Source organism: Alligator mississippiensis, chromosome 9 (genome assembly GCF_030867095.1).
Source record: "Alligator mississippiensis isolate rAllMis1 chromosome 9, rAllMis1, whole genome shotgun sequence".
Lineage (NCBI taxonomy): Eukaryota > Metazoa > Chordata > Crocodylia > Alligatoridae > Alligator > Alligator mississippiensis.
The window spans coordinates 10688525-10701827 of NC_081832.1; the positions used below are offsets into that span (position 1 = coordinate 10688525).

General features: G+C 40.3%; 1 long non-coding RNA gene across 5 annotated transcripts in view; it reads right to left on the minus strand.

Annotated features, from left to right (window-relative positions):
- The window catches only part of LOC132252418 (uncharacterized), a 275583-nt gene extending 265433 nt beyond the window's left edge, over positions 1–10150 (minus strand). For all 5 annotated transcript variants that reach the window (XR_009464309.1, XR_009464310.1, XR_009464308.1 and 2 more), the window contains exon 1: positions 9156–10150. This is a non-coding gene — a long non-coding RNA (uncharacterized LOC132252418). The remainder of the gene's footprint in view (positions 1–9155) is intronic.
- Between the last annotated feature and the right edge of the window lie 3153 nt (positions 10151–13303).

Genomic DNA, 13303 nt, shown 5'->3' on the forward strand with positions numbered 1-13303 from the left:
GGAGTGATACTGGCAGGTAATGGATTTAGGCATATAAAATCATCACCACAGACATTCTGTGCCTATGATTTTCTCCGTTGCTACAGTATTAATCTGGATTTGTTCCCTTATAAAAAAAAAAAAAAAATAGAAAATCAAACCTGCCAGAGCGTGGTAATTACCATGCTTCAGCAGACTCCAGCTCACATGTATCAGCTTCCCTGCACCGAGAAATGGTAGCAGGGGTGCTTTAACTGAAGCTCATTTTTGTTCTATGAGCTTTAGTTAAAGTGCCCCCGCTGCCATTTTTCAGCATGGGGACACTGATGCACATGATGCTTAGTTAGTGTGGCTCTCAGAGTTTCCCTAATTAAAGCACCCTCCCCCCATCCTCAGAATACATCTGTAAATACCCTTGGGAGCCATTCTAATTAAAGCGCCTGCAGTGTCTCTCATATTCACTGTCCCACACTTTAAAATGGCAGCAAAGGCACTTTAACTAAAGCTTGTTTAACAAGCTTTAGTTAAAGTGCCCCCACCACCATTTTAAAGTGCGGGGATGTTGAATACACAATGCCGAGGCTGCTGAAGTGTGCTAATTATAGGTGCCCAAAGAGACTATTGCAAACAACACAAACATCACCTAGGTTTGTTTAAATGTCAGCTTTCTTTTTTTTTCGTGTGTGTGTGTGTGTGTGTGTGTGTGTGTGTGTGTGTGTGTGTGTGTGTGTGTGTGTGTGTGTGTGTGTGTGTGTGTGTGTGGTTCTTAGGTTCAGACAGTGCATCTTGAAGCGGCTCCTAACCTGACTGCAATGATTTTATTGAATGAGCTACTTTTTTTTTTCTTTTTTTTTTTTTAAAGTAAAAGATTAAAAATGCAGGAGGTTCTATAATAAAAATAAAAAAAATCCTACAGCTGTCTGCAAATGTCCTCAAGTTACATGTTTATTGCTTTGCAATAAATTGATGTCACTTGATGCTGCTGAGCTCATTCTTCAAGTAATTTTTTTCCTTGTATTTTTCTCCCTTTTTTTCCTTTTCTTTGAACAGAATAGTTGGAGATGTTTCCTCTGGCATCTCTAATCCAATAAATGGTGCATACCAGGGAGGGTGTTGAATAAGGGATAGATCACTCTAGACAATCTGGTTCGATGCTCTCCCTCTATAGCACCCACTTCTGTCACCAGGCTAGAGGAACCATTGGTCTGACCCAGTAGGGCACTTCTTATGTTCCTAAATATAACCTTTTCAAATTCAACCAGGGATCCAAGAGAAAAGTTGGATTTTTAGTTTCCACACCATCTTCAGTAAGAAATTCTACAAGTCAAAATCGTCCTTCACCGACATTGGTGTAATCACGACCATCAGTGACGTAGCCCTGGCGCAAATAATTGAAAGTTAGTAAACAACTGTCTTGGCCTTGCAGGACTAATAAAACAAAGATACACATGCTTGTGCACATATGCTCACACCATAAAAATGCTCCTGACCTGAAATCAGCACCTCTAATAACCTTGAATCTATTGAGCAGGTCTATTGAGACAGACACTACTTCCGCATGGTACCTCAATTTAAAGATTTCTTATTTTGGAAGTTAAGAATTCCCAATCAGTTTTACTTCCCCTTGCAAACAAAGCAAAGGGTAGTTGAGGCATGAAAGTGCTAAGAGAAAGATCTGGGACACCACAATCAGCTTCATGCAATTAGAGAGCTAAGACCCAAAAGATAAGACAACTCACGACAGTAGGAGATGGGCATTTGCTTTAGTGTATTTTGCAAAGACTACAGCTTCTGTGTATAGTTTGTTTTCCTCTATGAGTGGGGTGACCACATCTCCTGGCTTGGCTGGGACAGTCCTGGATTCCATAGGCCGGTCTTGGGGGGTGTTGGTCAAAAGTCCTAGGCTGGAGTCTGGTGTGGCAGGAGAGCAGCATGGTGTACAATGCAGGCGGCTGGGCAGGAACCGCTGCTGCTGCGCAGAAGAAAGGAATGTAGGGACCTCAAATATGGCATCTTAGGTCAGGTAACCATACATCTACACACCTTGCTCCGCCTCCCTGCTGGACTCCAGCCCAGGACTTTTGACTAACCAGCCAGGACTGGCCTATGGAATCTGGGACCATCATGGCCAAAATGGGACATATGGTCACCTTATCTATAAGTGTCTTATTTCCCCCCTTCATCTTCAGTCCACTTTTTGAAGACCTTATGTTCCTCTCCCTCCTTGATGAGGGTTCAGTAGCTTAGTCACTGCTTTTGTTTTCGAGATCAGTTCTCTGGTCCTTGCTTGTAATGAGATCCTGTTACCATTGCTAATTGCTTGGACAACTCTAACTTCAATCAGTTACTCTTTTTCCCCTCTTTGAAATGAATGGGGATGCATCTTAAGAACCATGCAAACCTCCCACATGCAAATTACACAGATCTTGGTTTCAATGAGACTCAGTCACAGTCATTCACTAAAAAAAGTCTCACATGCCAGTGCATAAAAGTGCTAATAGAACCCAGGTCTCCACGGGTGTTTTTTATCTATAGCTTTTAATGTGCTACACAAACAAAATTAAATGTCATTATTATGATTCTGCAGAAGGCAAATACCAAAGCCTGGCTCTATTCTGCCCACTCTCTTACTCACTTTAAAAATTCTTCTAAACATTTATATGCACTTTGGGATTCCTGAATGCATTTCTAGCTTGAGCCCCAGGTAGTTATTATATTGCCAAATCGGAAGGACTTCCACCGACCTCACTGGGTATTAAAGCAGAGCGCTGGAGCTCACAAGAGATGCCTTGGCATCCAGATCCCAAGAAATGAAGTTAATAATTAAGTGGGAACACTACAAAGAAACAAACAGCTGCTATATCCTTAGCCCTTATTCCTGACCCTGAAAATTTCACCTTTTGGATATTATACAAGGCCCAATTCCTAACAGCTCCACTTGGAGTGTCAAACATTTATGAGGATCTGGCCCATTTGAAAGGGCTGTATTTTATTTTTCTTGCTACTTGGCCAGTTTCATAGCTATATGTATAACCAAGACCATGGAACTGAACAGAAATGAAATTCTTAGTTGACGAGGGACTGTTCAGCTTCAACCCCTGAACCTGATTCTCTTGCAAATGAGAACAGTCTTGAGCAGGCAGCACTGAGCAGTGAAAAGAAATAAAAACAAAAGCAAAACAGAGAGCTTCAAAACCTACTAAGATAATTAAACTCTAATTAAATGCTCTGTTTTCACTTCGAGCCATGAATCATGCAATTTAAGCGATTTTCCACAAGGATTTGATAGTCACGTGTTGCAAAGGAAAAGCAACTTTGGATTGATTTTGCTTCACTCGGTAAACAAGTAAATTGAATAATACATGGGAGAAACAAACGTTATAAATAACAGAACCCCCAAACAAAGCTAAATGAAATTTATTTTATATGTTGCTGCTGTAGGTGGGTCCTAAGCTTTGATCGATCCTTCGCATCCAATCGCAAAAGGTCAGCAAGGGTCTGCCACCCTAGCACTTTGTTCTCATAAATAGTTGTTGGCTCTCAAACGAAAAAGAAAAAAAAAAAATCATATATATATATATATGAAGTGAGAGACATATCCTGGTTTTGAGGCAGAAGAACAACTCACCACTGTAAGAACCCAACACCTGACTCTAGCTGAAGATTTTGCCATCTTTTAGACATATTGCTCAGAGGCACTTTTATAAAGATGGTAAATATGTCACAGGAGGATGGGTCAATTCTCTCCTGTATTTTTTTAAAAATTGTGCAATTAGCTCATGGAAAAAAATCATTCCAATACTACTTCAGGCTGGAATTTTGTCGTCCCCTGAAACAGGAGCATGATTTGACCCTCTCGTAGTTAAAAAGCTCAAGAGTCCCTGACTTGGATTCTCTGACACAGAACGTACAATGGGAAAACTTCCCCTTGTTTCACCAAGAATAATTTTCTGATGTACCACAGTACACTGCAGCAAATCCCTCCAAATCAGAATGTGTCAGCACAAGGGAAAGAGAGACATAAATCTAATGTCCATGCCTTTTTCCTTAATATGCAGTCTACAGATTAGCATTTATATATTTTAGTTGCTCTAAATGTAGATGTCTTTTTTATTTCAATAAATTATACTAAAATTGAGATTATGGTATGAATGATGCACAAGGCTTTCAACTAAGTCATTACATGTTTATAGAGAAACAAGTATTTATGCAAATACTAACTCCAGTTTTATAGACCATATATTTTGCAAAGGATGAGTTGTCTACATCACAAAGGATTTTGTAAATCATTTTGGTTTGTATGTTCTCTCTCATTGGGCAAAATTAAGGAACTTTAATTAAACAAAAGAATGATAGGATTCATTAGCTTAACAAGTACATTTCTCTTGATAGACTACATCATCACCTTTCTATTAGAGTAACTTTTCCAAAGGGATCACAAATTGCACATAGTATCAGAGTCCCTCCCACCCCCCAAAAATCTAGGAAGACCATGCTAATTTCACACACCACAGATATACATATAAATAATACAAATGCAAATAATAGAAGATATTATTCTTTTAATAATCCGTAGCAGAACACACACACAAAAAGTTTGGGACCGGAAGCAAAGAAAAGAATATCTAGCAGAAATGGGAGGGAGAATTCAGATCGTAGGATGCAGGTACCATGGGGTCATTCATGATCACAAGCCTGCTTTACATCTCACCTGAAATAACAGCCCTGAGATTCTCTTTATGCAACACTCATTGCTGCAGGACCTGAATCTCTCATCATCATTACTGGATTTTGATCCATGCAACTTCCACACCCAAGTTCAAACTAGAACTGATGATATAATCCAATTCACTATGTCATCTTCCCCACTACAGGATCATTTGCTTCAATGCAGACGTAGGGGGAGAATGAAACAGCGGCAAAAATGGCAGCAGCACCGAGTACCTTTCTGGGAGGTCTCCTATCCAAGGACATACACAAGCCGACTTCAGTTCGTTTGTGAAATCTGGCCAAGCTTTGACTTTTGACATGGCAATCAGGCAGCCTGTATGGAGTGCAGTAGCAGGATCCAACCAACGGGCTGTGAGTAGAGATGAGGGATCTATTCCAATTTCATATTTTAAGTGATGACTTAAACAGGATTTCTCAGCAGCTCCCAGGAAGTGTTTGTGGATACTGCAGAGCAAAGGAGATTGTTGGCAAGGATATGGAGTGTGGATCACAAAGACTGAAGGCCTCTTATGTGGCATGTCTTGTCAACACATTAAATAAAATTTAGAGAAGCTGCGAGACAGAGATTTGTTTGCTCCATTACAGTTAATGGGAACTAAACTGCTGGTGCCAATAATATCAAGATCAAGCAGTTTGTGCCGAGGCATTTCTGTGCCTAATTCAAGAAAAAAAAGCAAATCTGAACCTTTGGTACTAAGCAACCTTGGAACAATGGAGAAAGGCAAGGCCCCCCAAAGGCAGCAAGCTCAGTTTTAATGCGAGTGAGGAAGAGTCCACAATATCAAAAGATGTTCTCTTTGGCCAGCTGGGATATAATCAGGGATAAAGGAAATTGGAACCTCACGTGAGGTAAAAAAAAAAAAAAAATGGCAAAAATGGTGGGGAGTAGTTGAAGATGGCAAGCCTCAAAATCCTTCGTGTCATATTGCTGTGTGGTATGGGAGGCATATGGGAGAACCATCAAGCAGCTGAGTGCAGTTACATAGGATGGAGCTGAAAGCTAGCAGGGCTAGCGTTCATCTTGTGTATTTTTTTTTTCCACATTATTGTAAATATTAGGGCTGATGTGGATAATTTAGGTTGTTTCCCCATGTTAGCCTGAAGTCAAGTGTAAGGCAGGGTAGATTTGTGCGTTGTAGACCAACCTCCTAACCCTTCCTGTTGGGCTTTTAACAACCCCTCTGCTAAAAAGAGACTTTCCTAACCTGCATTTCATGGGCAGAACAATCATACATGTTGCTCAATTCAAGTAGGGGCAGTAGCACTTATTGGAGAACACCTCTCACCTAAATCCCATTCAATCCTAATCTCACCATGCATAAGTAGGGGCCATACAACAGTTGGGAAAGGATTTCTAATGCACATTTTTCATCAGTGAAACAGTGCATTCCAGTTCTCTAGCCCATTTACACTTCTATTGTGTTTCTGTACAGTTCTGCTAGAGAGATCCTTTTTAGAATAAACCAAATGATTCATTTTGCTGCTATTGGTATGCAAACATCATTAAGAGATAAAAAAAAAAAAAAGAGGAATATAGGCCTGATATGGAAGAAATGGTGGAAGGTGCCACAAGACTGATAAAGAAGAAAAAAAAAATGCAAGATTTTTAAAAATGTTATTTTATTAGCTATAAACCCTGGGTTAGCTGAAGATGTAAGAATAGGACAAATACTGATACAGGTGTTCACTTTTCTCTTTCACATGGAAACAGTGACATCTAGTGGCTAAAGGGATTGATGTACATCAAAACCATTAGTTCTCCCAAGGTTCGTTATGTAATGACTAGGACGTGCAAACCTCCAAGAACAAAATAAGAACTCAACCAACTCTTTAGCCCAAATAGAAAACTGAACCGCCCATAGTTTTTTCTTCCTTAGTTATCTTTTATCTGCAATAGAACTAAATGATATATGAAAGTCCTGGCTAGGACCAGCAAAGTATGCGTTTAAAAATCCCACAATAGAGGATATTGAGGAATCTTTCCAGGTTCAGCTTGGAAACAGGATATATCAACAACCTTGTCATGCTCTTAGCATCCAAGAGTTTTCTAGGCCAGTTCTGAACATTCAAGAGAGGCAGATAGTTTGATAGGTATCCAGGTTGTACCCATATTGGTCTACAGGCAAAAGGAATTAAAACACGTGGCAGAGATGAGATCTTTTATTAGACTAACTAGATATTTGGGGGGGAAAAAATCTTAAAAAAAAAAAAAGAGAGAGATAATAAAGCAAACAAGAAGTAGGAAATAGAGACTTTTTTTTTGTGCAAATATCTAGTTAGTCTAATAAAAGATCTCACCTCTGCCATGAGTTTTGATTCCAGATAGTTTGATAACTAAGCACTCAGAACCTGAGTTTCTCCAATGTGAAACTTGGAAGATACCATCTCAATATCATAATTAGTGATATATTTTTTACTCTGTTGTATTAGTTACTTTGGTGCATTTCTCCCAACTTCAGTGGAGTTCCACCAGTCCAGGGTCATCTAGTGAGAGGTTGCTTTTTGGGTTGTTTTTTTTTTTTAAACATACCTCTAAAGTTTCTTCTACACCCCTGAGCTTGCTTCCAGAGTAAAGTAAAGTTCAGTAGGAAAAAAAATGCAATTCCTTATTTATATACAGCATCTGGCTTCCATCAGAAATCTTTGCTTGATTGTGTTAGGTGCTGCACAGTCATATAGTCACTGAGCACTGTAAAGCCCTATGCGGTCTAGCCCTTAATCCTTCAAAAATATGAGCCAGTATTAATAAGAAACCCTTACAAATAACTTTTTTCCTATCAGATGAACTTGCTGGCATTTAGAATCAAAACCAATAAGCATAGCACAATCAATATCGTCTATGTTAAAATTCCAATTAGAGCCATTTTTGGGGAAGCAGCTTTCCTTTAAATATTATGCGACTAGTGGTAACGATACAATATTCTCCCAAAACAAGAAAATGGTTCATTAGTGTTCATGGCAACAGCAGATCAATCTGTCCTTGTGAAAGTTAATGAGTACACAGAAATATCATATAGTGACCTTTGATCTCAGTGCCTGAAGCAGTAGCATTATTATGCATTCTTCAGAGTTGCACAGCAACAGGGCTCCAACTCAATTGCTGTATGCAGTTTATCTGTGTGATTATTTAATTAATGGCAAAATGACTGAATGTCACAAACCTGAAGAATGGATCATCTTCCTAAATATTAACTAATGCAGTTCTCTCGCAGGAGGATGGGGGATGTGAATGAAACCAGAGTATTAATAAGCCAAACATGAAGAATGGAAGTTTAAATTTGGATAAACAATGGCATTAGAAAACATCTTTAAACATAGGCTGTTAGTCAAACACTGATTTTTAAGACTTTATTATTGCAATTTAAAATTTCAGGTGGGGGGGTTGGGTTTTTGGGGGGGTTTTGCTTTGCAACCAGGTCTAAACGCAATACCCAGATATTTTAACCCACTTCTTTTTAAGCTACAGTGGGCGTAAGAATTCCTAGACTCTACACTAAACTATACACCATAGGAAGCCTAAACAGTACCAGACCTGGCCAGAAGACAAGAATTCTGTTTTATGGAGAATTTTAAAGATTTGGCATTCATTTTTGATCTACTCTGGCACAAAATGAAAACAAGACCTTTTAAAAAGAAAAGAGAGAAACAAAATCACAACACACAGAGCAAGACCCACACCAAAATACAAGTTATGATGGAATGGAAAACTCTTGTTGTCCCTCCTCTCAATCACACAGAGTGCTTTATCCACTGAGGTATTAAGCTATTTTGGGGTCTCTCTTTTGCTCCTTATCAAACCTTGAAAATCTTCCCAAGCAAAGTTTCTTTAAAATACATTTCTGTGAAAAGTTAAGTTTCCATTAATCAGCACAAATCCATGAGAAGTTTCCAACTAGCTCCAATTATCAACACCCCTTTTAAACATGTCAGGCTCTTAAAAAGTATATCAAGAAGAAGCACAATGAAGCAGCCTTTATTATTAATAACTTCTGTGCTACTCAAATTACCTGGAGCAATTACCATTTAATATGCATGTATTTTAATATAACATTAAAATATCAGCATTTTGATATGCTTTGGTATGACACTGAACTATGTTCTAATGGTTTGATTTTTTAATTTATTAAATTCAAGTGATCAATTCTTCCGAATTCCTAACTGCACCAGCAGCACTTGAGACACAATTCAGCGTTTACCTTCTCACTAAGTTTGAATAAATAGCATAAAAACACTTTGAATAGCTCATGAGACGCAAAAAAGCCCCAAACATTGTTATTGAGAATGGCGTTTGTGAGCGTACAAAGGCATGGGTCTCCTCTGCGTCGCAAGGGCATAGGACAGTGGAGCTGTACAGTGGATTACGCTGCATAAGGGCACAGGGCAGGGTTACTCAAGTGTTGGAGAGGCTTGGCTGGGGGAATAGCAGAATATGGAGAAGGATTTACCTGGCCAGCAGACAATTTCCTCTCCAAGAGACCTGTTGTTCTTAACGTCTGCCCTTCCTCCCCAGGTCAGTGAATGAAAGCAATACTGAGCAAACCACACAGCAGCTTGCCCTGGCTGGAGGAAGCTCAAATTGTGGCCAACCAGCTGCTCTGCTGCTGAAGAACCAGGTGATAATGTTTAATCTTGTAGCCAGGCTTTTAAGCACCACACCTGGCCAATCATTCCAACCATCCAAGTTTTTGGTTGGATTGTAAAAAACCCCCCAAAAAACAACAAAAGAAAACTTTTTGGTTGGACAGAAGGGAACTGTTTCTGCCTCCTAGCACCATAGGGACCTAGATGCAAGCAGTGTGGGGATAGGGAAGATAAGGAGAGTGTTTGCTCTGTCCTGGCTCCCTGAAAGTGGGGGGGGAGGGTCTTTTGATCTCAGGGCCTCCAGCAGCTACAGGCTCTGAACAAGCCACACATGAGCACATCACTTCAGGTGAGAGGAATTCAGTAGTGAGATATTGAACTTTGTGAGTTCACCTCTGTAGCTCAAATGGTGAGGCTCAGTGCCAGCAGCAGCTTGGCCTAGCAGAAAGCCAACCAGCTGAGAAGAGTGTAGTACTTATCTGCACAATGACAATACACTACTAAATAAAACTTCTATGCCAATATGGCTGGTGAGTGCTATTCATCATTAGAGCTGAAAGCAGCTTCTTATACATGTTCTGGCATGCTACAGTGTATGCCCTGACTCTTCTTTCAACCAGCAGATTATTTTAGAGTGCTTTTAGGGTTAGGGCAGCCAGCAAATGCATATACGAGTCTGGGACCCCTATACTGCAGGGTTTGGAGGCATACACTGAGTTTGTGCATATGTTAAGGAAAAGAAAATGCATTTCTAGATTCAGAAGCTAGAACAAATGCCATTAGAAGTCACTAACACCCTGTCTGCGCCCCCAATTTACCATTCCCAGCAGCAGTATCTCTGTCATGCAGCACATTTCCACAGAGGCTGCCTCCTGAACTGGAACCAACTGAGCCACATTAATAGCATGCTGCAGGCAGGCTAATTAGCAAGGTGGGGGCGGGGGGCTAATTGGCATCATTGTTCAGCAGTTCTAATTAGGAGGCAGTCTGTGCAGAGTGATGTGGTGTGTTCAGGAGCATTGCTGCATAGCATGGTAGGTTTGCCATATACATGGGCTGTTGATGTCAATTCTGACTTCCTGGTATTAAAGTATCAAAGGGGGATACTAAATAAAAAAGCCACATTTCCCCTTGGCTATATATCCTATAATATTAAAGAGGATCAATTGGAAATGTGAGAAGTGGTGATCAAGTGGTGCTAGCCTTGGGCTTGGGAGGCCGAGGTGTAATACCCTAATGTGCTACAAACTCTGTTGGGCCACGTTGTTTCATTGTCTCGGTTCCTCAGCTATAAAATGGGAATAACAGAACTATACTGCCCTATGTTGATAGAGACCATATAGGTAGCTTAGATACCAGCATTTGCATTGCATTGGCTACATAAAACAAGGAAAATAAATGATAAAGATGAATGTATCGATTTCCACTCCCCTCACTCTCCAGTATACTAGAGAACCATTTAATGAAAAAATCAAAATCAACATGCTCAACATGCTGCAAAGATTCAGTGTTGTTTTCAGTTAGCTTCTGTATTCCTTCACAAGCTGCAATGACTTCCAATGCACAGACTATTTCCCTGATTACATATGGGAGGATGTTCTTCAGTAGTGTAAATACCCCATGCGGATCCCTTTCAGGGGATGGAAAATGAAAGAACAGAGACCATCACCCTTCTCTCAGATCTGCATGGAGTTGCAGCTTGATAAATAGCATGGCATTGCTTATGTCCATGTGAATGAGTAAGGTTACAGGTTACATGCTGCCCTTTTGGAGGGCACAGAATGTCGTATTGGCTGCTCAATGCCTGACATCATGACGTATGCTTTTTGTGCCTTTGAGATATTTATATAAGTTCAAAATTTCTATACAGCCCAAGGTCTGGAGAAGAGCAGCATGGGAAGACATGGTTTGATGTGGTGGAGCTTGGACAGGTGTTTGAATTGTAATACTCCTGTTACGCACAGAGCTACGAAAGAAATACTGTCAAAGAACCCTCCACTATCGGTCCTTTTGTCTTTTCTCCCACTGGACAGCGCAGCAATAGGCCTCAGCCTAACTACTAGACTTTTACCTTTATTCCCCAGATCTGCTATTCTGTTTTATGCCATTCTTCACTAAGGTTTCAGTTGCAATCAAGCCAGCTCCATCTAGATGTCTCATCAAATATCATCATCAGATCATTCCTATTATCAACATATGTGAACACATGTATAGTGAAGTGCAAAAAATTAATTAGAATTCAGCTGAAAAGCCATGTGGGAACTTAGTTTTTGCCTCCTATAAAACCAGGGGCTTATAGGGGATATAATCTCTTTTGCTCTGTTGACCAAATAACCTCTTCAACTCATTAGGCTGGTGATGATAACACAAAGATAAATATCCCACCAAACTGATTCTGATCCACTGCATACAATTACCTAATAGTGTGATAGATTTTTTAACATTTAATTTCACCAATGATGCTTTAGATAGAAGAACACAAAGAATTTGAAGGAAAAGATACTTTTAGATCCCTCTCCCCACTCTCCTCTGTAGACAGTTCCTCTAGAAAGAATATCAGATCCAGCTGATTTAAAGACCCTTCATTTAAAGGCCAAGGTCACAGCATTTTCTGTCTTCCTTATAATTGGATTGTTCAACCATAGGTAAAGTCTTGATGTATCAATCACTGCATGAATGAAGGCTGAATAAAAAGCATTTACTGAACTGTCACATCCATGATAAAACAACAGATGCTGTCAGCTCTCAAGGGAATACATTAGTGGAAAAAAACCTGAAAGATAAAGACCTATTAGTCATAACATGCCCCAAATATCACTTATTTATGTTCACAGTCCAGTTTAGAAATGGAACGAATCTAATCCTTGTTTGCTATAAATTAGGAATATCTTGTTACTGAATGGTGTAGCTTAAACAATGGTGGGCTATTGATTTCCCTCTTCAGAAGTACATACTGCTATTTTACAAATTTCCAGTCTTTCATAGAGGGCTGCTTCTCTGAAAGCCTCTCTCTCTTATTTCTGCTAGTTTAATGCTCTTGGTGATAGATAATAACAGTTTACATTTCACTAGTGCCTGGCACCTGAATACTGCCTAAATTTTCAATGAACGGTTACATTTTCAGGTAACAATGGGGCAAAACCTGCAATACCCTACATGGATGGCTGGTTGCATTTGGAGATTCTGAAGGCGCATCTACACGTTCAGTAATATGCAGTAGTTACTGTGCATTTAGTTTAGTACTTGCTTAATGAAGTACTAACTAAATGCAGAATAACTAGAGTTACTGTGCAGTAGTGCCATCGCACTTTTTTTAGTGACGCTTACTGCACAGTAGCCTAATACCACTGCACAGTAGGGCTGTGCGAAACGGCACCGTTCCATTTTGCCTTGAGTTTTGACAGTTTCATCTCAAATTTCATTTCGAGTCGAAACAGCTATTCCGTTCCGTTCTGTCGAAACAGGCTGTTTCGAGTTTCGCTGGGGATGGGGAGTCAGACCAGCTGGGCTACTTTCTGACCCCTGAGTTAAATTGTGCTGGGGGCGGGAGGCAGCCCAGCTGGACTGGTTCCCCGACCTTCACGCTAGATCATGCCATCTAGCGTGGGGGCCGGGGAAACAGGCCAGCTGGGCTGCCTCGCTGCCCGCTACCGGATCCTGTGCTGGGGATAGGAAGTCAGCTCAGCTGAACTGACTTCCCACCCCCAGCCTATGGTCGAAACGTTTCGACTTTCGAAATGTTTCAACCAGCCTCGTTTTGTTTTGAGGCTGTTTTGAGGGCTTTTTTATTTCAATTTTGCTCTTTCGATCTCAAAATTGGGCAAAATAGTGTCGAAACGAAATGGCCGGTGAAATTTTGCACAGCCCTACTGCACAGTAGCGTATTAGCGCAGTTTTTGCCCGGCATGCTGCTGTGCAATATTATTAGGCTACTACACATTAAGCATCTCATGTAGAGGTGCTCTGAGAGACTCAATGAAAACACTGAGGAGTGAACTGGCATCAAAGCTGA